We start from the raw sequence: 27,857 nt of genomic DNA, 5'->3' as shown, positions 1-27,857 counted from the left end.
AGCTCAACTTCCAAAGATGTAGCATTCAAGGCCTCAAAATCAAAAAAGGGGAAAGAATGGAATACCAGTAGTGATGACTCCAATGTTGAATCTGAATTGGTGTAATTTGTATGAAGACTAAAGAAAGGATCTAAGATAAAAGGTAAGTACCCTCTTATTTGTTTCAAATGTGGAAGAATAGGTCATTATGCTGCAAAATGTCCTCTTAAGCATGATAGTGATGGTGAGGAAAATTCTAAAAGGATGATATACAAAAAGAAAAGGTTCAATAAGAAGAATTTATTCTCTAAGAAAGATGAGTCTGATGAAGGTGAATTTGTATTCATAAAAAATAAATCAACTAATCAGTTCCCTCACCGCAAAGGAGGTAATGATGAATCGGATGAAGAAAATGACCATGCGGCAAGCCAAGAAGTATTATTCATGGCATTCAAAAATGATGATGATTCAATTCTAGAAGGAAATGTAGATGAATTGTTAATGAGTGCCATTGAATAAAATGAGAAATTACGAAATAAAATCATCTCTCTCAAGGTAGAAAACGAGGAAACAAAAAGAAGGGAAGACCTCTTGAAAAATAAGCTAAAATAAAAAGAATAAATTTGTGAATAACGTGAAGCTAAAATAGTATCTCTGAGGAAGGTATTGGATAAAGTCAAAAAGAGTTGGGAAAGCTCTCAAATACTTGACATTATCCTAAATAATCAAAAACCTCATCATGACAAATCTGGGATAGGTTTTAAAGGAGAATCATCAAGTACTAAGAATAATGCAAAAAGCTATGTCGACATACTTTCTAGCAACCCAAAAGAAGAAAGATTATTTCATCAAAGGCCCATATCAAATATAAAGAATGAAGAGAGAGTAACTCCAAGGAATAATGTTGATTCAAATCATGGCTATTACAACAGGTACAAAACTATCTATTTTGGGCATTGTTTTTATTGTAAAAATTTCGGTCATCAAGCTAAACATTGCATGGCCCGTAAGAATGAAACACCAAAATTGAAGGATCAAATAAATAAACCATATGGTCTCAAAGGGCAAGGAAAAATCAAGACCTACAACTCTTTTGATCCCTTGGCCAAATTTTATCCAATTTGCTCATTGTGTAATTATTATGGACATAATGAACAAAACTTCCACCTCAAAAGAAGAAAAGAAAAAAATGAGAATCCCAACACGGATAAATGTGGCCTAGCTCTGTGTGCTCACAGTGATGAAAATCTTTTTTTTTTGGGATAGTGGGTGCTCCAGACATATGACATGGGACAAAAGGAAGTTTGTCCCTTTGGAAGTGGATCTGCCAAAATTGCTTGAAAAGGAAGCATTACCCTTATTAATGGAAAAGGAAAGGTTCAAAATGCTTTGCTAGTAAATGGGCTCAAACACAATCTCTTGAGTGATAGCCAAATATGTGATCAAGGACATAATGTTGTCTTTAGCACTAAAGATTGTGAAATAAGGAACTCTTCTTCAGGGGAACTTGTGGCAAAAGGAGTTAGAACATCAAATAACATCTAAATTATGAACAAAATCCAAGAAGATAAATGTTACTTAAATCAAACAAATGAAAGTTGGTTGTGGTACAAGCGACTTAGACATACAAGTTTCGATAACTTGATCAATATCATCAAGATTAATGCAGTACGAGACGTCCCAAAGTTATTCAAGCCAAATCAAGGAGTATGTGGTCCATGTCAACATGGAAAGCAAACTAGAACCAGCTACAAGACCAAGGAGTTTTCTACATCAAAACCTTTGGAGATCATTCATGCTAATTTATGTGGACCAACTAGAACTCCGACACTCCAAGGAGAAAGGTGCTTTGCTTTATTTTTTGATGACTATACTAGAATGATATGGATATATCTCATAAAATATAAATCCAAAGAATTTGAGTGTTTTAAGAATTTTAAAGCTCTTGTAGAAAATGAAAAGGATTCTAAGATTAAATGTCTTAGAATGGATAGAGGGGGAGAATTCATATCAAAAGAATTTGATGAATTCTATAAAGTACATGGAATTGAAAGAGAACTCTCTGCTGCCAGAACACCCAAGCATAATGGGGTAGTTGAAGAAGAAACCAAACAGTTCAAGAAATGGAAAGAACAATGTTAATAGCAGCTGAATTGTAGCCAAAATTCTGGAGAGAAGTAGTCAAGACAGTTTTTTATACCTTGAATCAAACTCAAATAAGAGCAAATAATGAGAATACTCCTTATGAATTATGGAAAGGAAGACCTACTTTAGTAAGATACTTCAAGATTTTTGGAATCAAGTGCTTCATAAAAATCAATGATGACTCAGTAGGAAAATTTGATTCTCAGGTTGATGAAGGAATATTTCTTGGATATTCTACAAGGAGCAAAGCCTACAAGTGCTACAATAATCGATTACGGAAAATAGTGGAAAGCACTGAAGTGAACATTAATGAAGATCTTCCAGAAAAAGAAATTGAAGATCATGAAGTTGACCCTCTCATTGAAGAAGACCCTGAAAAAGAGGAAAAAGATCAAGGAAAACACAAGGAAAAAGAACCATCTCAAACCCATTCAAAGATGAAGTTTCTCCAAAAATATCACCCAGAGGAGCAGATTATTGGCAATATAGACGAAAGGATGCAAACCCAAAGAAGGATGACAAGTACACCAAAGAAAAATGATGTTGCTCTCCTATCGATGATAGAACCAGAAAAATTTACTCAAGCAAGGATCCTCATTGGGTAAAAGCCATGGAAGAAGAAATGTCTCAAATTGAGAATAATGAGATATGGGAGCAGGTACCTCATCCAAAGGATAAAAATATAATTGGAACCAAGTGGGTATTCAAAAAAAAATGAATGAAGATGAACAAATAATCATAAATAAGGGAAGGCTTGCTTGTAAAGATTATTCACAAATTGAAGGAATCGACTTTGAAGAAACCTTTGCACCAGTAGCTCATGTGGAAGCTATAAGGATGTTCTTGGCCTTTTCTTGCTCCAAAGGATTTAAAATCTATCAAATGGATGTAAAATCAGCATTTCTGAATGGGGAACTCAAGGAAGAAGTCTACATGGAGCAACCAGAAGGGTTTAATCTAGCAGAAGGAAAATACTTTGTTTGTAAGTTCAAAAAGGCATTATATGGGTTGAAACAAGTTCCTAGAGCTTGGTACACAAGATTGGATCACTATCTACAACAACAAGGCTTCAAGAAGGGGGTAGCAGGAAGTAATCTCTACATAAATATGGATGAGGATAATCCCATTTGTTGGTTGTAAAAAGAATTCTCAAATACTTGAAAGGAACTTCTGATTTTGGTCTTTGGTACCATAAGAGCACAACTTGCTGTGACTACATACACCGATGTTGATTGGGTCAAAAGTGTCGATGATCGAAAAATTACTAGTGGAAATGCATTCTTCCTAGGAGATTGTCTAGTATCTTGGCTTAGCAAAAAACAAACATCCATGTCACTATCTATAGCTAAAGATGAGTATATAGCTGCTACAGATTGTTGTACTCAAATATTATGGATGAAGGAAGCTATGAAAGATGTCAACATAGGTACCAATCAATCAATCACCATCTATTGTGATAACACAAGTGTTATCAGTCTCAGCAAAAATCCAGTGATGCACTCAAAGGCAAAACATATACCAATCAAGTATCATTTCCTTCATGAACAAGTAGCTAAACAAAAGATCAACTTGGAATATATCACTACTAAGGAGAAGATAGCTGATATTTTCACAAAACCTCTTCCTCGAGAAGCATTTGAACATCTTCGCCAAAATATGGGGGTTATTTCTCTAGCATCATATTAAGTTGATTCATAAAGATGTTTCATGACAGGGGGGGCAGTTTGATAGGGGGAGTCCTCATGCGCTCCTTTTCCATTGATTTCAAAGAGGGAGAGAAGAAGAATATTGCCATAAATGACAAAGGGTGAGATTGTTAATCTAGGTTGTCATTAATGTCAATATAGCAGTGTTTGTAATGGAAAATTCTTTGATACAATGATTAGCCATTGATACATGATTGCCCAGGGTTTCACCATAGTGATGAAAGTTTGATATATATACAGACAAAATAGAAGCAGTAGATCTGCGAAGCAACAGGAGCAAGAAGCCAAAGAGGAGAAGCCATCGTGAAGCCAAAGAGTAAGATGAAGAGTTTATTGAAAGCCATCAAAGAAGCAAGTCATCGGAGCAAGAGAAGCAAGTTATCGCATATGCCCAAGGGTAAGAGTTATCGAAATAACAAAGAGCAAATAGTGATAATAGAGGAGTAAAGAAGAAAACATCAGAGGAGCCATATCAGAAGTATCGCATGTAATATATGCCCAAGAAGAATCGAAAGGAAGAAAACAGTGGAGGAGCATAGACAAAGTTATAGGAGTGTACGGATGATCAAACTCTTACATCATAGTTAATGCTTACGTCGATCTCTGTTTTTAACCCGTGTGCTAGTTGAAGACTTGTAGGCCATAGATTTGATGACCTCATATATCTAATGGATATCGTGTCATAAAGTGATCAGACGTTAAATCTAAAAAAGGACCTAAAATTTATAGGTCAAGGATTTATAATCCTTATCGGCTCCATAAACGCGATTAAGCGCCGCACAAGTTCCCCAGTCGATATCGCTGTGAACCATTGGATCCAACACGCCTTGATCAAACAGTGGAGGATCGACGATTGAGTTTGTTGATCGAGTAGATCAACAATTGTCTGATTAATGATGAGATCAATGGTGGAGAATTAATCCGATAAGACTTGGGATTGAATGGACCTGAGAAGCTTATGGACACGAGTTTAATTTTATTTGGGGTTTGATCTTGTGCATTCAGGTGGGACCAGTGTTCGTTTGCAGGATTAAAGGAATAACTCTGATTTTTCATTAAGTTGCAATTGCGATTAAAGGTAATGACGTGGCATGTGGGACCTCCATGTGGGTATAGCAACTCTTATATGGATTTCCGTGAATAATCAAGTCTATGGATAAAATACTCTCCGATATATATTTTTGATATACAAGTCGACCTCCCTCCAATAGACGTGTCCTTTGGTCATTAGTGAAACTCGTATAAAAATGAGTTAAAATGCTTCAGTTCTGAGTATCTATCTCAGGCACAAAAATAAAGCATAAAGAAGTTCACAACTCGTGAACTTGAAGAGACTGAGGAAGCCGAAGGAACAGTAGAAAGAAGGAAGTCGAAAGGTCCAGCGAAAGAAGATGAAGCCGAAAGGTCCAACGGAAGAAGATGAAGCTGAAAGGTCCAGCAGAAGAAGATAAAGCCGAAGTTCTGGCTAATGCAGAAGGTCGAGTAGTAGATGAAGGCCGAGTTAAGAAGGAAGTTGAGGACATAATGGAAGGACAATATTTTCACCTGATTCATCTTGAAAGATAGGGTCGGAGCCCTTGGGGTTGATGCCTCAGAATTGGAAGGATTAATGTCCTTGGAGTTGGTGCTCCTAAATCCAAGGTTGGTGCCTTGATAAGATAGGGTCGAAGCATTAGAGGTTGGAGCCTCATCAAAACCAAGTTGGAGCTTGGAACACATTTATATTGTATTTATTATTTTATTCAATAAAATTATACTTATACATTTTTCTATTTAAATTGTGAAGAATTAAACTGGTAATAATCACAATTGAAATAAAATATTGATTCACCCACCCTTCTCAGTATTTCCAACATATTCAATTTGTTAAGCATTTTTTCAACAAATTTATTAAAGGCCCTTCTGAAGATAAAGGAAGCCCCAACAAATCAGGGCTCCTCTTTTTATATGTCAGTCTATCTAATAGATTCCTTTTTGTTTCCAATGACATTTTTTCGCATGAATTGGAAGTGGATGACCAAAATGCCACCCATCCATATCTATTCTCAAGAATTATGGACATACTACTACCTCAATTTATTTTACAATATTTTTGACCATTTCCTAGCCCAAACGCATCCAATTCTCTTAGGTTTTCTAGCCACTAAAATATATGAAGAGACAAAAAAATCCCTTAGAGGCTTGGGGGATGGATACTATGCAGACACTACACATACATCCAAGTATATGGTTGCTTGAAAGCCCCTCACCTAATTCCACAGTTGTTCCCCCGACCAATTAATGATAAAAGAGATTTCTTATCGAACTGTTGGAGCTAGAATAGAATTGGTTTTAGACAAAAATTCTAAGAAGTTATGGCCAAGATTTCCTATCAGAATCAACTGACCACTATGCAGTGATGAATTTTCCTTAGGAAACAAATAAAGAAGATAGCCTTAAGGGGCTTAAGCTCCTCACTAGTGTTTTTTAGGAGACATTACCCTCACAACATAATCAAATAATAATACAAGTGAGTGAAACTCACGCACATCTATTGTTGCTTCCAGAGACAGCCTTAGATTTCTTACGAGATCAATGCCTGGCAATATCTAGATTTTATGTGTCTCATATTATCTTCGAGAAACCAGAGACATCATATTCATTTTATACGCATATGTAAATACATACAATAAACAACATCGGTTGGTTCATTCATCCAAGGACATAAGCCATGTATTTATGGTGCTCTTTCACATATAAAACTGACATGAATATATGTATGAACTAGTGGAGGCTGAGTAGTTCGAGGACCTACAATTTAATCAACTTTAGTAGAGAAATGAAAGAAGGAAGTGAGATAGAATAACTCATCATATAGAGCTTGAAACCTCAAGAATTATACATTCATCACATAGATCTTGGAGCATCAAGAGTTCTACACTTATCTGAATTATAGGTAGACATAATGGATGAAGGAGAATTCAACACAATGATTCATGGAACACAATTTAAAGAGATAGTCTCAAAGCTACATATGGGCATGTGCATTAACCAGTAAACACAAATGAATTTGTAAGAACATATGAAATATTTATGGCAGCTACAATTACATGAAGTCAGAGAGGAAATACAAACATAATGGAATTTAATAGAGGGGTAACATATTGTAGTACTCGAAGTTTAGAATCAACACCATTTCATTAATATTCAGAAAGGTGCAAATATGGAAATGATATAGTCTCAGAAATAACATGTGTTTATTCTTCAAAATTCATAACCATTTCTAAGTGTTTCTTCCTCTCTTTTATAAGGACAGGGATAAAAATAAAATTACAAAATATCTCAGGCTGAACTTCTAGCTACCTACATGACTAGCTGTCTCTGCATGCTAGCTCTGTCTCCTCTAATTATTACAACAAAAAGATACCTTGATTGTAAATAAAACAGCATAACAATATCAATCAAAAACCACAAAACAGAATTCACAAGTGAACTAAAATGATGGTCCTGTAAATATCTCCACTCCACGCTTCTTTGATGGCCTCTAGTCCAAATAGGTTTCTTCTAAACCATGGCTCATGCTCTCTCAATTAGTTCCCTGTAGCTTTTGGTCTTAACAGTTTTGCTTCTTCTCTTTTAGGAGGCGGGAGTGATCACTTGTAATGGCCCTAAAAAATTCAAAACACTGCTGCCAACTCAACCATCCCTTCTTAGATCCTTTATTAAACCAATGGAACCAATCATGCCCTATGAAACAATCATTAAAGTGTATCAGGGATAAGGCAGTTCCAGAACTTTAAGCTGAATAGGATTCATAAATTTGCAATTGTCGATCTCATTTGGCCCCTTATGCCTTAGCCCCTCATTCTTTGACTCATTCTTACCATGTTCTAGTCCTTGTATCAGAGCTCCTCAATTGGAGGATCATGATCGGAGGCTTCACTATGGAGTGGTGCGTTGTTTCACTGATCACCCATGGCTAATTGTTGACGTCATTATTGTCACATGTCACTTCCTCACTTGCGACACGTGTCACCTAGATATGACCCCATAGGTCCCTGAAAATTCTAGATCAACGTGACATGTGTCCTACATACTGCCATGTCATGATGATGTCAATGCCACGTGGCCTCCTGTAGGAGACAGAAAGGACATCTCTGCCCTTGGTTTTTTGCTACCATTGTTTGTAAAATTGTTTTTGGCCCTCCCGTCACTTTACCACTCACATATCGCAAATTGTGATATCACAATGTTTTGGAGTTGTAAACCTATTGGTGCGCTGATTCACCGAACGTCATTTTGCAATGCCCTGGACCCACTTTGTTTTCAGAAGGTGACAACATTGGCTCCACCTGGGGACAATGCCTTGATAGCAAGGTGATGAGAACCTGCATACTGTGAACTTCTCTTTTTTGGGCATGGAGTCTTTTTAAACAAGTGAAAATTTTGTGAAAATGAAACTTTAAACGAAAAACTAGAAATTTAATATAATAATTACAACACACCCTGGTATTTACAATGAGTGTAAGACAATACATTTTAATTATGAAAATATAGTTTGAGGAACTGACCATTTACTGGTAGCTCCAATGATTCACTTTCCATATTTTCTAGTAGGTACAAATTATTTCCTTTTTATTTTGAAATTTTGAAAGGGTCGAACCAAAGGGAATCAAAATTTCTATGTTTACCTTTTTCTTCCCGTCGGATGTCCCATCAGAGAACTAAATCTCCCAATTGAAGAGGTCAATCCTTGGGTTTTTTTTTCAAACATGGATTTCATCTTTTGTTGGTAATTTTCCAATTTAACCCCCACCTATTACCTGTTTTCATGGAGCTCAACCAGTTGGTTTATCCTTCATGTCAAAGCACTTGATTCCTCCTCATCTTCTTGTAATAACTTCACTACTGGCATTGCTAATTGGATTGGGAATACTATAGCCTTACCATACACTAGCTCAAAAGGTGATTTTCAAGTGGAACATTTAGGAGTCACTCGGTTAGCCTAGAGTGCAAACTTCAATTAGGTGTCCCAATTCCTCTGATTTTTAGTGATTATCTTCTTTAGCACTCTCACCACAATTTTATTTGAGGACTCAACTAAACCATTTCCTTGAGGATAGTAGGTAGTGGAGTGCCTTGTGATGATATTGAATTTCTGACAGAAGCTGTTGAATTTTTCCGATTTGAAGACCTCTCCATTTTCAGTGATGATTTTGATAGGGAAACAAAAATGCAATAATATGTTCTCCTCCATAAACTTAATTACCACTAAGTCTGTAGCGTTTCTGGTTGGGATGGCATCTACCCACTTGGTGAAATAATCCGTGGTCATCAATATACACTGTTGGCCACTGGAAGGTGGGTTTATCTCTCCTATGGGTGTGGGATCAGGCCAGTAGAATCTCTTGTAAATGCACATTTGAGGAGTAGAATCTCGCTTTGAGGATTTTGTGAACTGTGGTCTTCTAACTGTAATGACCTCAACAAACTCCCCCATGAAATTCTTCAATCACTTTATGAGTTTCATCTTCTACTAAGCATAACAAAAAAGCTCCCACCGGGTCTTTCAAGTAGAGTTGACCATTGGATATGATATACTTTTGAGCTTGTAGTCTCAATGTCCTGTGTATGGATTTGTTCAGCCCTAGTGGGCACCTCAGAAATAAGAGATAATGGGTGATATTTTTATACCAGGGTGATCCCTCTTATTTAGCATAGATGTTTTTCTCTGTTATTTTAATCCCCTTATGTTGAAATTTTGTTTTGTATTCCTCTGTTATCAGTGTTATTCCAAAATCTTGGTCGTTGGATTCTGATAAAATCTTAGCCAACCCCTGGCCTTTTATGAGCTTAGTGGATTTATGTCTAACTCATATTCCTGTATCTTTTCTATCCACCTACCCCTTTTCCTTCACTGTCTCCTTGCACAAGGATGTCCTTGACCACTATCATTGGGACAAATGTTGTGATTTCTGACTATAGCACATACACTCGAAATTCCTTCAAAGATTTGACTAGTGCATATGCTTGTTTCTCCAAGATGTTATATCTTAGCTCAGCATCCCTCAAGACTTGGCTGAAGAAGGTGATGCGCTGCTCATAACCATATTTATTCTTCTGTAGAAAAATTGCAGCAATAGTATGCAGAGAAGAAAAAGAAAAGATATAGAAAGGCATTGAGTAGTCAAGGTTGACCAACACTAGTGCTTGATCAAAATCTTCCTTCATTCGAGAGGTAGGTGTTATCGAGAAATCTAGTGTCTATGTAGAGCTGCTAGTCCCACTAAGACGGGTAGCTATCTTAGAAGCAAACAGATTAAAGTTACTTTCGCTTTCCTTTATGAGAAGTAGGTAGGAGAAGATCAAAGAATACCAACCTCAATCCTTCGCTCGATTCTTTGCTTGTTCCTTCTCCTCACCGACTGGTCTTTGCCGCTTCTCCCTTGATCACTCCGCTTCAAAGAGTACCTGTAAAGTCAAAGCAGCATAATACCTTCAAATTGCAGAGATCTACAATCATAAACAATAGAGGACCAGAAATCTATTGACCACACAAATGCATATACTATCAGACATACAAGAATGTGGAGGAAAACTTGAATAGCTTTATTGATATAAAGATTAGAAGAGAGGATTACAACCCATTGATCTGACCCAGTGTCATCCTCCCAGCATGAAAGCCCTTCTTCACCTCATGAAAAGCTTAGATCACCCAACACTATGATATTCCACCATGAAACCAACAGCACTTCCTTACAAGATACAAAATTCCAGCCTCTGGATCTCTGGGATGAGGGATCCATATATAGATGATTGCAGGGAGGTGAGTCAGATTCTGGGATTTTTATTAGTGTCTTCTCTATGATAGTTCTTGATTCCACTTGGAGATTGATGATCTATTCCTCATCCCTAGATGAATTCAGAGAGGAAAATGTCATAGGAGAAGTTTCTGGAGGATTCCATGATCATCCACCTTGCAAACTGTCTCTGCCATTTGTCCATTCTCGCCCATCGCACCCTATAGAAGGGATTTTCAGTATGCATTGCACTTTTTGCACTAGGCAGGTGAGATGCATCGCACCCTTAGCACTAAGCAACCTGCATGGTCCAGTTTTGACCAGTTCTGAGCAGTTTCGTGTGGAAAACTTCTAGGAGATGATGTAATCAGTTGACCTTGTTTCTTTAGGGCATTAAACAACACTTTTAGGGACTTAGAAGCCCTTGGTTTATGGACATATATGATTGGGGTTGCAGTGACCAAAAATTTTTATAACAGTTGCCCCCTAAAGCATGAAGTTGTTGATGTTAGGTGAAATGCTTTGTCATGAGGATCCGAGGTTTTTCGAATTGGAAGGCGACCTGTAATAAGATACAATACAATACATTATCTTCATAATATTTTCATGATCTAGCTGAGGTGGACATTCCCATGCTTAGCTTTATAAATTCATTTTCATGTAGATAGGACAGACAACTGTCTGTGTGGTAGACTGATGATTCTGATAGAGCCATCATTCTTTGATTCGGATGATCATCTGTGCAGCAATGATGTACATTTGATGTCTTTATTTTCCTGAATATATCGCAGCCCAGATGGATGAAACTAGATCCGGGGTCTTCAAATTTGTCCAATCTTCTCCCGAAGTACAAGTCGATCCATGTGAAAAATGTTCTGGAGTCGAACATGGAAAGACATCGCTTGATTACCAGCTAATGATGTAAGCTGTTAACAAGCGTGAGAGGAATCACTGATAATGATGATGACCCTCAAGGTATGGCAGTACAATTTGAATGGTGTGAAAATGGGACTTGGCATTGAACACCATGCAAAATCTCTCGGTCGAAGGTCACTGATGTAAACCTGTCGCCGAAAGTGAGAAAGTTGCCATTGAGGCATGCAAGCTTCAAAGTACTGAAAGGGTTGTTCCTAGGTCGACTTCTTGGATAATGAGCTGATGTCGACAAGAAGTGACCTGTCGTAGGAGGGCCTTAATGAATCCCACATCTATGACATGGAACGGAGCAAATGACTTTTGGAGGTGAAAACGATCCGATGATACAGGGTTTAGGGTGGCGGTCATGAAAGAATGAAGCATAAAGGTATTGCAGTGGATGAGACACAAGATGGGTTGGTGAATTCTCTGATCGACTTCTCTTGATCATATCGGCGACACTTGAGATGGATTGGTAGCGTTAACCCCAAAGATGGATGGTACGATGGACCAATGGTAATATGACTGGTGAACGGAATAACCCAACCCAACTCAGACATGGAGTGAAAGTGTCATGTTCAAGAGCGACTTTGCTACCAATAAAGTTTCTTCAAGTTTTCTTCCCAATTTTTCCCCAGTCATTGCTGACCAGTACCTCTTTATTTTTATCAAGCTTAAGGAGGATAACATATTCTTGTTCTATAATTTTCCCTTCGGGCAAACTCGTCGCTATATTTTAATGAGCCTAGCGACAGTGAAATTCGTTCTTGTCTATATGGACAAGTTTTTCGCTATTGGTTTTAACGAGTTTAACGACAAAGATAACTCGGTCCTTTTCAATTTTATAGAGTCTGAAAGGGACGTAAAGGAAACTTCAATAATCCTTTTTCGTCATATAATCCCTTAAGTCCGAAAAAGTATAAAATAATACAAAAGGGATGAATTTTCGATAATTTTAACGAGCCGAACAAAACAAGTGCTCGATCTTTTTGTGTAATAATCCCTCGGGTCCAAAAAGATTAAAATCTAGAGGAGGGATAGCACTCCTGGCAACTTTAACAAGCTAGAGAGGCAAATTGCTCGGCAATCTTTTCATATTTTATGAGTCAGACGAAAAGAGCTTAAAGAAGACTCGTTTTTTGAGGAACGAGTGATAATTTTAGGTAGCAACTGATTCCAGGTAAGGTTTGGAATTTTCCAATCACGACAATGTCACAAGGATGGCTAACATGATCACTCTTCGCATTTGTTCCTCAAAAAGGGGTAAACAATCAAATGGAGGTGAATGATCGGCTAAAACAGAGTGGAGGTGATGATGAGAACATGACCAAGGCTCAGGAGTTGATGATAATGCATTCACAATGGTTATTTACTAGAGATTGGTTCATTTTTTAATGAGCTTAAACTCTGGGGAAACATTTGCTCATTGATTAGGTTTATTTTTTAACGAGCTTGAACTTCACATAAAAACTGCTCATGGTAGTCGTATAATAAGGATGTCTCATTGATAGATTCCATTTTTATGGAGCTTGCACCTTTCGAAGCTTTGCTCTGTATCCTTCCTTTATGTAAGCTAGGAACGACCAATCCTACAAGTTTAAAGAGTTTGAGAACCTACAAACTAAGAAAATAAATGGTCGCTCTTCACTTTCACGCAAGAAGGTTTGTATGCCCCCAGGTACAGTGAAGTAGAGTTTCGAGGTTACCCCTCAATTTGCAAACAAAACATTTGCTTTGTCAGGAAAGGCCTACCTTTTATAGGTTACCCCTCAATTTGCAAACAAAAAATTTGTTCTATCAGGAAAGGCATACCTTCTAACGGAGGTATCTTATCCGGTCTAATCCCATTTTCCCATACGAACGGGGGTCAGACCAGTCATATATCCTTCGCTAAAACCTACTCTATACCCAGAGTTTTCCTGCCGAAGCAGACCAGGGCGCATGCCCCTGGGTTTCAGTCACGACCTCCCGAACTACTCGCGTTCTTCAGGTGGACGAACTGGAGATTGATGAGACATTCCTTGCATGAAAAGACCATTTAGGGATGGCATTTTACTATTAGCTATGTGTGAGCCAAGGAACGAAAGCTGGTCTATTAGCTGGACCACTCGACCTTCATACGGAAAACACATTACTCGAAAGAGTGAGGAGACAATGGCTCCCATGCAATAAATATAGTCACGCCCAAGGAGTAGATTATAGTCTAGAGGTCCTTGGACTACCATTACATTCATATAAATGGTTTTCCTTCTCAATGTTATAGGCACATTGGGGAGGATCCCTAATGGTCGACTGGTTCCTTTGTCGAAGCCTATCAGATTTCTCATCTCAGGAAGAAGCGATGGTGAACCAAGTGCTTTCCAAGCAGTTGAGGAAAGGATACTCACAGAAGCCCCTTCATCTATGATGGTACCGACCATGACCATTTTGTAAGCTTGTACAATGATTCGGAATGGTACATTAGCCAGTAAACGGGGTCTTCCTAGTAGATTCCAATCGAAGGAAACAACTAGGTTGCTTGGAGGTGGGACCGAATAGATGGCCAGATATGACTCTGACGAACTTCCTTTTTGCGGTAAAGGAACAGGTAGATTCCCCCATGTTCATCGAAGTCTGAGTTTACGAAAAGAATTTGAACGATGTCATTCTCATTCTCTTCGATGACTGTATCATCTGAAGATGGACCTTCCGAAGACAAGACGGGGTCGACTGCTGCCTCAACCTTTTGACTTTCGTCTGGTATGGGTTCAACGGTTTTATCTTCAATGATAGATGCTTCGACCGACCACAACGGTGTGTTAGTCAGATTTTCAACTAGCGATGGACTCGGCAAGAGTTTCTTGTATCCAGGAGGAAGCCATAACGGTGAAGTAGGACGGTTATCCAAGACTCTTTTAGCTTCGTCTAGGAAGGGACAACAGTGGATGACGTGATCGCCTTCACACAGTTTACAAGGAAATTTACATTTCCTTTTTTGTCCAAATGCTTCGCTTTCACTAGTTGATGGTGTACTTTCAACATGATCTTCAAAGGTTAATGACACCGGATTGTGAAAACGAGGAGACCAGTCCCTTAAGATCTGAGGGATGCAAGGACAATCTCGATGATAGTGGTCTCCTTTGCAAATGACACATGGAGATTTAGGCTTGGATGGTGCAGTGTGTGGATTTTCACTAGACGATGCCCATTTACCCCTTTTTGCCTTTGGCTCCTTCTTCTTCTTCTGTTTCTTCTCTTTCCCCTTCTTCTCCTTCTTAGTTACTTGATTTTTGGCTTTACCAGCTTCATCAAGCGAAGAGGAAGGAGGAGAGGGAGAATCGAACGAAGTAGAAGGTTGGAGGGTAACTTTAGTATCATCTAGTTGCTGACTCAATTGTTCAGGAATCATGGTGTTTTGAATGACAGAGGTCGAGAAGAGCCATATTGGCAAGCCAATCGTCAATCTTGGAAGTGACAATGTGGCCATATGAGGTGCACCAACATCTCCCCAAGAGGAGAAAGGACTAGGATTTCCTCCAAGGGGAAATCCTTGGTTGGTGGACTCCATTCTCCTCAACCTAAGACCAACGCGGGAATAGTGATATTATTCCGATTAAAATAAATTTTAGATGCTTTGACACAACTTGTTTTTTCAATTTTTAAGAGTCAATAAAAGACAAAATATGACTCTAGTCGCCTTCGATTTTTAATGAGCCTGAAGTGACAAGTGCTTAGATGGACCTTTTCCTTTAAGGAGTTTGAAAAGGAATGAAAGAGACTACTCTGGAAATCTAGACATAGGGATTACCAAACCAATCGCAAAACTGGAGAATACTTTTTACGGTACAACAGTCAATCTTCCCAAATGCTGTGTTCAGTGCATTGCGATCGATAGGGCAGTAGACACGGCTTCCTATGGATAAAGGATATAGCCTATTGTGGTCTCCCAATATATACTCGACGGTACGTGGGAGCACAAGTCCTTACTGGCACTTGTCATCTCAAAGAGGAGGAATCACCCAACCAACAATGAAAGTGATAGTTACCAAGCTTTACGACACCAGAATACGTCTCTAGCCTAGACTTCTAAATGTTGTGAGTTAGGTTCCAAAGTGTTTTTATGTTCATTGAATTTATTTTACAGTTGATCTTGCTTAAGAAATTTGCCTTTCAGGTTCACCGTGTGATGTATATATACAATTCCTAAAATGCAATCTAAGATGATAAACAATCGTTTAATCTTCTTTTTGCAATGAAAATCCTAGCTACTAAAGAAAGAGAGATGATATTCTTTCAACATAGAGCAGAGAGTACACATTAGATGCACTGTCCTAAATCAAACCAACAAGTTGTCTAAATGAAAATGCACATGCATGTATTTGTTTTCAGCTTTCTTAATGTGTGAATGACAAGAAGAATGCTAAGTACAAATCTGAATTATCTTTCAAAGCGACAGTACTAACAAATTTATCTTCAAAAACTAAAGGAAGATAATGACGACACTTTGCGACTTTGAATTGAAAACTGCTTTCGACACTTGAAAAACTACTAATTCAAATCAAATACAAGAGTAATTGTATAATCGACCATCAAGAACAATAGAATTCTTTTCTTTGACTCAAAACAACACTTGCAACACTTCCAAATCAAAAGACAAGAATTCGATTACGCTACTTTTTGTAAAAGAGAACTGTAAATGGCGCACAATACATAAAAAAAATTCACAATTCTTTGTACTATGGAGGCATAATCATGCAAAGGAAGGGAGTTTCCATAGTGGTATACTGATCACAAATAGCAAAACTCCTGAATAAAGCTGAAGAGAGTGAACACAGAAACCAAAATCTGAGAGCAGAAGAGGTCTTATCTGATCAACGGACCTGCAACACAGGGAAAGTGTGATGCAGCGCACCTACTACACACGAGAGGTGTGATGCATCCAGCTTCCCAAGAGGAGAAAGTGCGATGGTCCAGGGATGAGAATTCAACCTAGTTCTTGGTCATAGTTTGCAGCTTAGTTCAGGGATTTAGGCTGAGCTAATGATAGTCAGTAAATAGAAATCACAGGGGCTGATCTAATGAGGTTACTAGAGCCACCACTAGGGAAATTAGGATGTTTGCAAATCGATTGTTCAGTTTATAAACAAAACCCGGAAATAGACTGAAGCAACATTGATCTACTTTGCACTTTAGAAAATGCAGTTTGAAGGCTAGCTGGCTTAACTTCAGGCTCCGTCTGTAAGTTTATAAAGCAAACAAATATAGACAAGCAAACAATCTATTCTCTCCCTAGTGGAGTTGCCATTTTGTTATTGGGAAATCTAGTGTCTATGCAGAGCTACTAGTCCCACTAAGATGGGTAGCTATCTTAGAAACAAACAGATTAAAGTTACTTTCACTTTCCTTTATGAGAAGTAGGTAGGAGAAGATCAAAGAATACCAACCTTAATCCTTCACTCGATTATTTTCTTGTTCCTTCTCCTCACTGACTGGTCTTTTCCGCTTCTCCCTTGACCACTCCGCTTCAAAGAGTACCTGTAAAGTCAAAGCAGCATAATACCTTCAAAGTGCAGAGGTCTACAATCATAAACAATATAGTACCAGATATATATTGACCACACAAATGCATATACTATCAGACATACAAGAATGTGGAGGAAAACTTGAATAGCTTTATTGATATAAAGATTAGAAGAGAGGATTACAACCCATTGATCTTACCCAACGTCATCCTCCCAACATGAAAGCCCTTCTTCACCTCATGAAAAGCTTAGATCACCCAACACTATGATATTCCACCAAGAAACCAACAGCACTTCCTTACAAGATACAAAATTCCAGCCTCTGGATCTCTAGGATGAGGGATCCATATATAGATGATTGCAGGGAGGTGAGTCAACTTCTGGGATTTTGATTAGTGTCTTCTCTCTGATAGTTCTTGATTCCACTTGGAGATTGATGATCTCTTACTCATCCCTGGGCGAATTCAGAGAGGCAAGTGTCACAGGAGAAGTTTCTGGAAGATTCCATGATCATCCACCTTGCAAACTGTCTCTGCCATTTTTCCATTCTCGCCCATCACACCCTACAGAAGGGCTTTTCAGTATGCATCGCACTTTTTGCACTGGGCAGGTGAGATGCATCGCACCCTTAGCACTGAGCAACCTGTATGGTCCAGTTTTGACCAGTTCTGAGCAGTTTCCTATGGAGAACTTCTGGGAGATGACGTAATCAGCTGACCTTGTTTCTTTATGGCATGAAACAACACTTTTAGGGACTTATAAGCCCTTGGTTTATGGACATATATGATTGGGGTTGTAGTGCCCAAAAATTTCTACAACAATAGGGATCCATTTGAATTCATTTTCCCTTTTAATCATATCTGTAATACCCTTCACTATTTCAGCATAGTTGGGTATGAACCTTCTCAAGAAATTGATTCTCCCCAAAAATACTTGGACCTCCTTCTTATTTTTGGGTAGAGGAATGTGACTGATAGCTTCGACTCACTTAGGATCAATTTTCACTCCCTCTTGTGCTACTATGTTTCCTAGTAGGTTCCCCTCACTCAGGGAAAACTGATATTTGGTTGGGATTCAAAGATAGTCCATATTTGGAGGATATGCTCTTCATCGGTCTTAGAGAAGACTATGATATCATCCAAATATACCACTACAAACTTGTCTTTCTCCCCTACAAAAGCTATATCCATAGCTCTCTGAAAAGTGGCCCTTGCATTCACAAGACCGAAAGGCTTGCGAGCATACATGAAAGTTCCCCAAGGGGTGGTGAAAGCAATCTTCTTCTGATCATCAGGGTGGACTGCCACTTGGATGTACCTAGAGAGCCCATCCATCATGTACATTCTAACTGATCCCACCATCTTCTTCTATATATAATCCATCTTGGGCAGTGGGTAATTGTCTTTCAAAGATGGCCTATTAAGGTTACAAAAATCTACACATAACCTTATTTTTTTGGACTGGGACTAGGTTGGCCACGCATTGTGAGTACATTAAAGGAAATATGATTTGAGCCTGTAGAAGTTTGCTCACTTCCTTTTCAATAGAGGGGATTAAGAGTGGATTAATATGTCTGATCATCTTCTTGTATGGTTTTATTCCACTCTTTAAAGGCATCTTATGTTGTATGATGTTAGTATTAAATGCTTTTAAATCCTCATAAGACCAAGAAAAAAAATCATTATAGATTTTGAAGATATTTGAATACCTTTTTTATACTGTGAGGGGATTCCATTTGATAGCCTGACCATCTTGGGTTCATCTTCTAAGCCAATATTGCAATCTTATACTTGTTCATCCATCTTCAGAGCCATTGTTTTGGAGGCTATGTCATTCTCGTTAAATAGTCTTTCCAGTGGAACTAGCCCACGAGGAATAGTATCCCCCTCCAATTGTATAATTTTTTGTCTGGCCAACATGTTCTCCCACAAAGTTGGTTCTTGATCTCCCTCTTTTTTCTCTTCTTGATCAATAGTATAGCTAGTGAACTCCCCAACTACTTCTATAAACTATTTTATCTGCTCATCATCCTCAAATACCTGCCAGTGCTTGACATTATCAGGTATAAAGGGTCTATGTCTGACCTCCACCTCGTACTTGAGAAGCGTATTTTAGGGAGATTTGAAATTTCTTGTTGCTATAGCAAGGGAATCAACCATTTCGTTTTATTCTCTGGGAAGAATTGGATATTAAAGGCAAGGAAGTTATCAATTAAATCCCATACTTCATTCCAGTAAGTCCTCAATCTGGGGTATTTAGCCTAGTGTTTGGTCAATTTAATTTTCTTAAATTGCAAGCATAAATTATCGACTGGAGTTGGTAAAATTATGAAGTGCGGGTGCACTATATATGCTAGAAGCCTATTCGTCCGTTTAGTAAGATGATGGCTATGTTTGTTTTGGGATTTTCATTGTTATCTAGATTTTTATTAGAGTTAAATTTCTACAAATTAATATATGGAAGTTAAGATACTGTTAGAACAAATGGGATTTAAACTACTGTTAGATCAATTTATCAAATCATGTCTAATTGAGTATCATTCTAAAATGTCTTATGTTATTCATCCTAAAAATTATGAATCTATATAAACACTTTACCGCTAGAAAACAGAGTATTGGAATTCAAAAGCTTATCTACGAAATATATACAATTCTCATTTTAAAAAGCATGAAAGAAATTTCTAATTACAAGCTGCAGAGTGATACAAATTTTAATTCTACAAAGCATGGAATGATTAACTATGATGAAGAAAAAAGCATTGAAGGGCTAATCTATTAAACGACTCCAAGCATAAATGAAATGCTAAATGGTAAATGAAATAATCTGAGTTATATGAAATACTTGAAAACAACGAAGTAACTAAACTAGAATGCAGTGATAATAGAAATAAATTGAACGAAAAAAATCATAAAAGCAATGGAATGAAAATAAACTAAAAACCTTGACTGTCTGCAGGGCCCCTCTACATCCAGTAGGTATGATTCACAATCACATACACATTGAATCAGAAAGGTAACTTCAAATTAACACAAGAAAGAAGGTAGGTTTCACAATTTCTTCAGCAATTAACTTAATACTTCCTCTCTGATGTCATTTACAGAGGATATATTTATATAAAATGCATGCTCAATCAGGTGAGAATTCTATGCCTATAGGTTTGTTTTTCAATCCTAATTCAAATATGAAACTAGATAGAAAAAATGTTATTTCGTCGATTTTATATTTGGAAAGCAAGTCGAGAAGACGTGTTGTGTCTCGACTCTTGCTACTACGTGTTGACCTGTATCTTTGACCATGCCACTGTGTGATTCCTTCGGTGAATCGGCTTGAGCGAATATGAGGAGATCCATGAGGGGATCAATCCTCAACTACCCATATGCTGAGTTACTTCATTAGTGCACCAGAACCTCATGAACCATGGAGGTGGCTGCATATTTATAACATAGTTGTAGAATCATGTTAATTATTTAGCTAATGCATTATTTAATATAAAAATAAGGAACATTAACACATATGAAAAATAATACATGTAATAGTTATTGCCTTATCAAAATCTATGATTTACTGCCTTTATTGAGTTGATAGTGATGATCAAAAAGAGGAAAATGGTGGAACAAAAGGTGTCAGAACAAAATAGTTATGGAATTATACATTCCCCCACGCTGAAGATTTTGTAAGTCCTCATACAAACTGCAAAATTGATATCTTGAACTACTGCATTTTCTTGGACACTTCTACCAGTATATCCAACTTCATATTTTTTACTTTCTTTCCAGTAATTGCCATCCTAGGTTTCCTCATGAGGATCTTGTATTTCAATTTTATAACTTGTTTTTGTAAAGCCTTGTTTTTCTTCTTCAGTTTCTTGTTCTTATTAAACCACAGACTTAGATGTAAGAGGAGGTTATCACTCTTAGCTATTTGAATTTTGTTCTATGCTTTCAAGGCTTGATTTTCATTTTTGATATACCTGTTTAATGTCTCTAGTTCAAATATTTCTTGTTTCAATATTTTGACTACTAGAGGTTCTTGTGGCTCATTAAACTGATTTTATTCTTCCTCTTGAATGGGAATTGATGTTCTTGTTGCATCCCTTTTCTCCAAGGACTCAATATAATCATAGATCTTTTGTTGCACCCGATCAATATCTGGTGTTCTTCGTCTTGGACTCTGAGGAGGCGATGTGATGGTTGGTGATGAAACCCTTGGTGGTGAAACCCTTGTTTTCAAAACCCTTGGATATGAAGCTCTTGGAGGAGTTCCTAAATCTTCTTCTTTGGCTTCTGAGTTTTCTTCTATTTCTATACTGACATGCTCTCTACTCTTTGAGGGTAGCCCTTTTGCTGAGTTGAGTTTGGTACTCCTTCTTAAAGCTATGATAGGGGTATTTTGAGTTTTCTTCCCTTCTGTTTTATGCTTCTCTACTTTTGATGAAATATTTGTTTCTTTTTTGGCTTTCTTTTTTCTAACATTTCTTTTGTGTATTTTCTCTAAAACTTCTGCAAGTGGGATGTCATCTTCTGACAGTTTCTGTGGCTGTTGTGGTTCTTGTTCCTATGTATTATCAATTTTTCTTTTCCTTCCTCTCTTAGGTCTGCTGGTATTTGGTTGCCCATGAGTTTCTTCCTGAAACTGATTTCTTACTAAAATGTTCTTCCAATTATCACCTATGTTTTGGAGATGAAATTCAACAAGTATTTTGACTAGACCATTGTGATACATTGTATTATCTATAAAGTGAATTCTCCTATGAACATTTCCTAACATATTTCTACGACTATTCAACAAGAAATATGGAAGTTTTATCTCATTTTCTTCAAGAAAATTCATTATCAGCCGAATATGATAGAAAAACATACATCCAAACCTTCCTTTGTAAGTAATTTTTTTTGGATTATTAGACGTAGGTTCCTCCACTTAATTTTCAATGCTATGCTTGGGATGCCATTCTTGAAAATAGTGGTGTCCATGCTTGCTTTCCTCAGGAGAACCTTTCAGCCCTCTGTTTCAATACCTTTGTTCTTGAACCATTTCTCTCCAATCCATGGTAGTCCAATGGCTTCAGCTATAAATGACTTTTTCACTGTGAATTTGATGTCCCTTATCTCCACTTCGACTCCATCAAAAGCCCTGGTGAAGGATTTGGTCACTTCTCTATTTAATTTCTATACAAATTCAAGCCACTATGCTTTCTACAGCAATTCTTTTTCTTGTGGATACCCCTCCAAATATTTCTTGCTTGTCGACTCTATTCTGACTATCACACCCATGACTAAGAAGCTTTGTTTCAAAACTGTTTTTTTTGACAGGGTAGGATGACGTGGTAGGGTTTTTAGAGTGAAGATGCCGAGAGTGTGAGTGATGGAACAATGAAAAATTAGGTAGTGAGGCTAAAATGGAATGATACAGAATCTAACTTTTAAAATCATTCATGCTTATGATTTAAGTAGTCGATTCAATGGATCGGGATATGAGCGATGATGACTATAAATGAATGGCGGATTATGCGAGATTCGACATGACACGACCAACTCTTTGCAATAATGATTTTGATTTTTTGGTAGTACTATGTCTTACAATTCATACATGTAATTTTTTGACCCCTATTATTAAATTAAAGAAATGTGTAGCCTTGATTTATTTACTTTCTAATCTCTGGTTGCCTTTTATGTTATCTTCAAGTACCTTGCATTGGAGAGGGTCAATTATTCCTTCAATTGCATGATCAAAGGTGTCTATCACATTGGCTACAGAAAGTCATTAGAGCTGCATAAATCAATGATTCTGTAGCTATTTATTCTTTTTGAAAAAGTAAAGGGATAAAAGAAAATGGGACTCTAGAAAATGGAATACAAAGAAAATTTAAGATGCCAAGAATTATTGGTTTTCATCTTGAATTTTATGTACAAACATGCCAATAATATGTTGGTTTTCATGTTTATACATATTTATTATTATTTTAATATATCTATATATATATATATATATATATATATATATATATATATATATATATATATATATATATATATATATATAGGTGGAGAGGAAGAAGAATTCTTCTTAACTAACTTCAAATCAAAGTTGTCCTAGAATTTTTTTACAAATTCCTCCTTTGCCATTGGCTTGTGATAGATCCTGAGTCGATGTCCACTCACTAGGAGAGGAACTTTTTCTTTATCAATATTCTTAATTCTAACTACTCCATTATGAAAAACATTTTCAATCTCATAAGGCCCAAGCTAGTGAGTTTGAAATTTTCCTTGGAAATTTTTTAACTTTGAATCAAATAGTAATGTTGAGTCTCTTGGCTGAAATTTTCTTTCTTTGATGTTTTATCATGCCATCTGGATCTCTATTGTTGGACTAAAATAGTCTTCTAGATAAAATCTTTCATTATTTCATCAAGCTCATTGAGTTGTCCCATTCTTTGCTTTTGTGCTTCTGATAAGTCAAGTCCCAACTTGACCGCTGTCTTATAGGTCTGAATCTCGAACTCAATTGGAAATAGGACCTGCTTCCCTTAAAGAAATTCATAGGGAGTATGTCCTGTTGTGTTTCTCCATGTAGTATGGTAGGCCCATAAAGCTTCTAGAATCTTTTCTGCCCAGTCCCTTCTGTGCAAGTGAACTGTCTTGGTGAGGATTGCTTCAATCACTTTGTTGGTAGACTCTACTTGTCCATTTGCTTGTGGATGGTATGGAGTAGACTTCCGATGCTTTATTTTATATTCTTCCCCTATCTTTTGCACTAATATGGATGTAAATTGGTTTCCTTGATCTGTTACAATTTCTCTTGGGACACCAAAACGAGTAAAAATATCCTAAAAAGGAAATGAAAATACAACATTTTCAGTAGCAAGAAAGTGCTTTAGCTTCTACCCATTTAATAACATAATCAGTGCATATAATAATATATATTTTTTGTTCTGAATATGGATTAATTGGTCCAACAAAATCCAAAGCCCATTGTCAAAAGGTTTGATGAGTACCTGAGGCTCACGAGAGCTTCACTGGGGGAGCAATACAATACCACGTGGGTTCATATTGGGGGATATTTATTGAGGAAAAAATCACATAATATATTGGGTGATATATAGGGGTTAGAGGTTTTTTATATTGGCAGGTATAAAAAAAGGAGCCCAAGGTTAATGAAAAAATATAAATGGGTATAAAAAATGTTAATGCAAAAATGGATACCTCGAATATCTAGTGAAAGTAGGGGTTTTTAAATTAGGAAGGTGTATTGGGTTCATATTAGTAGGGGGTTAAATAATGTGTTTTTTAGAGGTATTTTCCAATATATAGTCAAATTAAGGGTATTTTTTAATATGCCATGAACACATGTGATATGTATGAGGTTCATTGAGTGAATCCCCTATACTGAGGCTATAGTGGCATTTCCTATGAAGGAACAAGTCTCCCCATTCTTTGACAACTATAACACCTCTTAACATATTCCTTGGCATCCTTAAAAAGGGAAGGCCAATAATATCCTAAGAGAAGGGATTTATAAGTAGTTCTCTTGTCAACAAAATGACCTCCACAAGGTTCATCATGGCATGCTTTAAGTATTTCATATTCTCTTACACACCTTTGGATGATGAGATCTGATCTTGTCTTGTATAATTCTTCATTTGTACATGAATAAGATGCACTTGTTGGATTATTCTTCTCTTTTCTATAGGAAACAAATAAGAGGGTAACTTTCCTGAAACTAAATATTGGCAATATATACAAACCAAGGTGATTTAGTAGACACTGCAAAAACATATTCATCCATAAAATTATCCTCTATAGGTATATCATGGTAATCATTTTGAATTCTAGATAAAAAATCAGAAATTGTGTTTTATTTTCCAGGTCGGTCTAGAATGGTGATATTGAATTCATGTAATAGTAATAGCCATCTTACTACTCCACCATTAGTAACTAGTTTATTCATTAAATATCTAATGGCAGAATGGCTTGTATGAATGAAATTTTCACAGTCATTAATGTAATGTCTAAATTTATTAATGGCATGAATGACAGCTAAAAAATCCTTCTCAATTACAGTATAATTTAGCTCTACAGGAATTAAATTTTTATTGGTATAATAAATGGCATAAGGAGTGAGGTCTTTTTGTCCTAACACATCTCCTAGAGCTGTATCTGAAGCATCGGTTGATATATGGAAATGCAATTTCCAATTAGGTCCTTTTAAGATGGGTGCTTCAGAGATCTTCTTTTTCAAAGTTTCAAAAGCCTTTTTAAAATCAGAGTTCCAACTAAATTCACAGTCTTTGGGGAGTAATTTGAAGAGTGGAGATGTAATCTTTGAGAAGTTTTCTATGAATCTTCTATAATATCTAGTAAAACTAAGAAAATTCCTAACATCACATTGACAACTTGGGATTGATAATTTGGAAATAACTTCTACCTTAGATGAGTCTACGTTAATTCCATTTCCTGAAATATGGTGACCTAAAACAATTCCTTCATTAAACATCATTAAAAAAATCATGACTTAATGAAAGATTTGCTTCTTTGCATCTTATGAGAACTTTTTCTAAATTTTCAAGTGCTTCTTCAAAAGAATTTCCATAAACTGTAAAGTCATCCATATACACTTCCACACAATCATGAATAAGATCAAAGAAAATTCCTAGTACTGTTATTTGGAATGTTGTTGGAGCATTGCATAACCCAAAAGGAAGTACTCGGTAAGCACAAGTCCCCCATGGACAGGTGAATATGGTTTTGTCTTGATCTTTAGGTGCTACCTGAATCTAATTATATCAACTAAAACCATCCAAAAATGAGAAATATTTCTTCCCTGCTAATGTATCTAAAACTTGATCTATGAAAGGAAGTGGAAATTTATCTTTCAAAGTTGCTTTATTCAATTCCTTGTAATCAATGCATACTCTCCATTTTCCACTTTTCTTAAGAATGATTACTAGGGGTGAAACCCATTGACTGTCTGATATTGGATAAATGAAATTTACATTTAACAGTTTCTACAATTCTTCTTTACCAAATTCCTTTAAGTTTGGATTCATTCTTCTTTATGGTTGTTGAAATGGTCTAGCATTCTCTTCAATGTAGATATGATGCATGCAAGTTTTAGGATCAATTATTTTCATATCAATGTATTCCCATGCATACGCAGAAGAGTGTTTTTGTAATATTTCTACCAGTTTCTTTTTCTGTAATTCTTCTAGTTTTTCATTGATGTTCAAGGTTTTTCCTAGAAAATTTTCTATTAAAGAATTTCCAAATTTTTCCATAGAATGTAAATACGTTTGTCTAGATGATAGATATTCAATATTACATTGTTCTTGAAAATTTTGACTATCATCACAATATAAAGAGGATTCATGATTTTATATTGAATTTAAAATTTGATCCTCCTCATTTATTTGTGAAATAGTGGAAACTGGTTGTATATCATTATCTTCATCCATACATTCTCCATTTTATACTTCTATCATTGTTTTTACATGTGGGTATAATGTAATTTTTTTCTTCGAGCTTCCATCTGGCATAAACATGTCTCCTGATCTACAACTGATAAATGCATTGGCTCTAGCTAACCATGGCCTTCCTAAAATTAATGGATGTCCTCCTAAATTATTCTTGGGGGTTAGAATCATGAAATCAATAGGATATTCCCAAGAATCTAGGGATACATATATATCTTCTAACACACCATCGGGTTTAATTACAGACCTTTTTGCAAATTGAAGATTAGGAAGCTTCAATTTATCCATAGTTTGTTTACTCATTATGTTTATGGCTACTCCTAGATCAATCAGAGTATTTGGTATTTCAGTTCCATTGATGTGTGTTTTTACAATGGGGCTTCCTGGATCTAAATATTTCTAAATTTTTATCTTACCCATCATAATATCTGCAATTTTCCCGACTAATTGAATTATTTTTATTCTTTTCTTTTTCTTCCTGATCCGTTAGTACTCAATTCCTTAATTGTTTTTGAAAAAATCGGTATTTATTTTATTGCTTGTAATAAAGGAATTTTTATAAAAACATTTTTCAATTCATCTAACATATCATAATCAGGAAATATGATTTTTTTCTACTCCTTTATCAATTTTCAACCTTTCAGGAAAAGGTGGTCTTGAGATAGATACTGAAGGTTGTTCTATAATAGGAGTATTATTACAATGTGTGGGACTTTTTTCTGTTTCAATAATTTTTTTCTGAGGAAGAGAGATTTCTTCTTCATAGTTATTATTATCTTTTTGAAAATTATTTTCTGTTTCTTGAATAACAACAGATGATTTCTTCCTTTCTAATACTCTACCAGACCTTAATTGAACATTATTCAGATCTAATGGAGTTATCATATAAGTTTGAGGATTCTATCCTTCTAAGTTGTAAACAGGTTGTGAAGTTTTATTGTTTGGATTTGAAAGTATTTGAACAGGTAATTGATTTGGTATTTGTGAAAATGTAAAAGAATGTTGTGGATTTGAATTTTGAGTTTGAGCTTGAGGTAACTGGTTGGTTTGAGGGAACTATTGTGGTTGAATATTTGGATAAGGTGGTGAATATTGTTGATATTGAGAATATATTACATAAGGATTTTGCCACCCTTGATTCCAAGATTGTGGTGGTTGAGCCCAAGACTTCCATGGCATAGGTGGATTCCAATTATTTTGTGAAGATTGTGAAATTTTTTGAGGATTAAAACCTTGAGATCAATTTGTTTGAGGATTTTACCATGGTCTTTTGGCAATAAAGTAAAGGGGGTCTACCTGATTTGGCATTCCTTGTTCACTAAACATAGTCTTAAGACCTGGTATAGAGGGATATTCTCTTGTATTG

Source organism: Pinus tabuliformis, chromosome 8 (genome assembly GCF_031772625.1).
Source record: "Pinus tabuliformis cultivar Carrire ecotype Pingquan chromosome 8, CPIR1, whole genome shotgun sequence".
Classification (NCBI taxonomy): Eukaryota; Viridiplantae; Streptophyta; class Pinopsida; order Pinales; family Pinaceae; genus Pinus; species Pinus tabuliformis.
The sequence above is the reverse complement of the archived record's forward strand: the minus strand, read 5'-3'. Positions refer to the sequence as shown.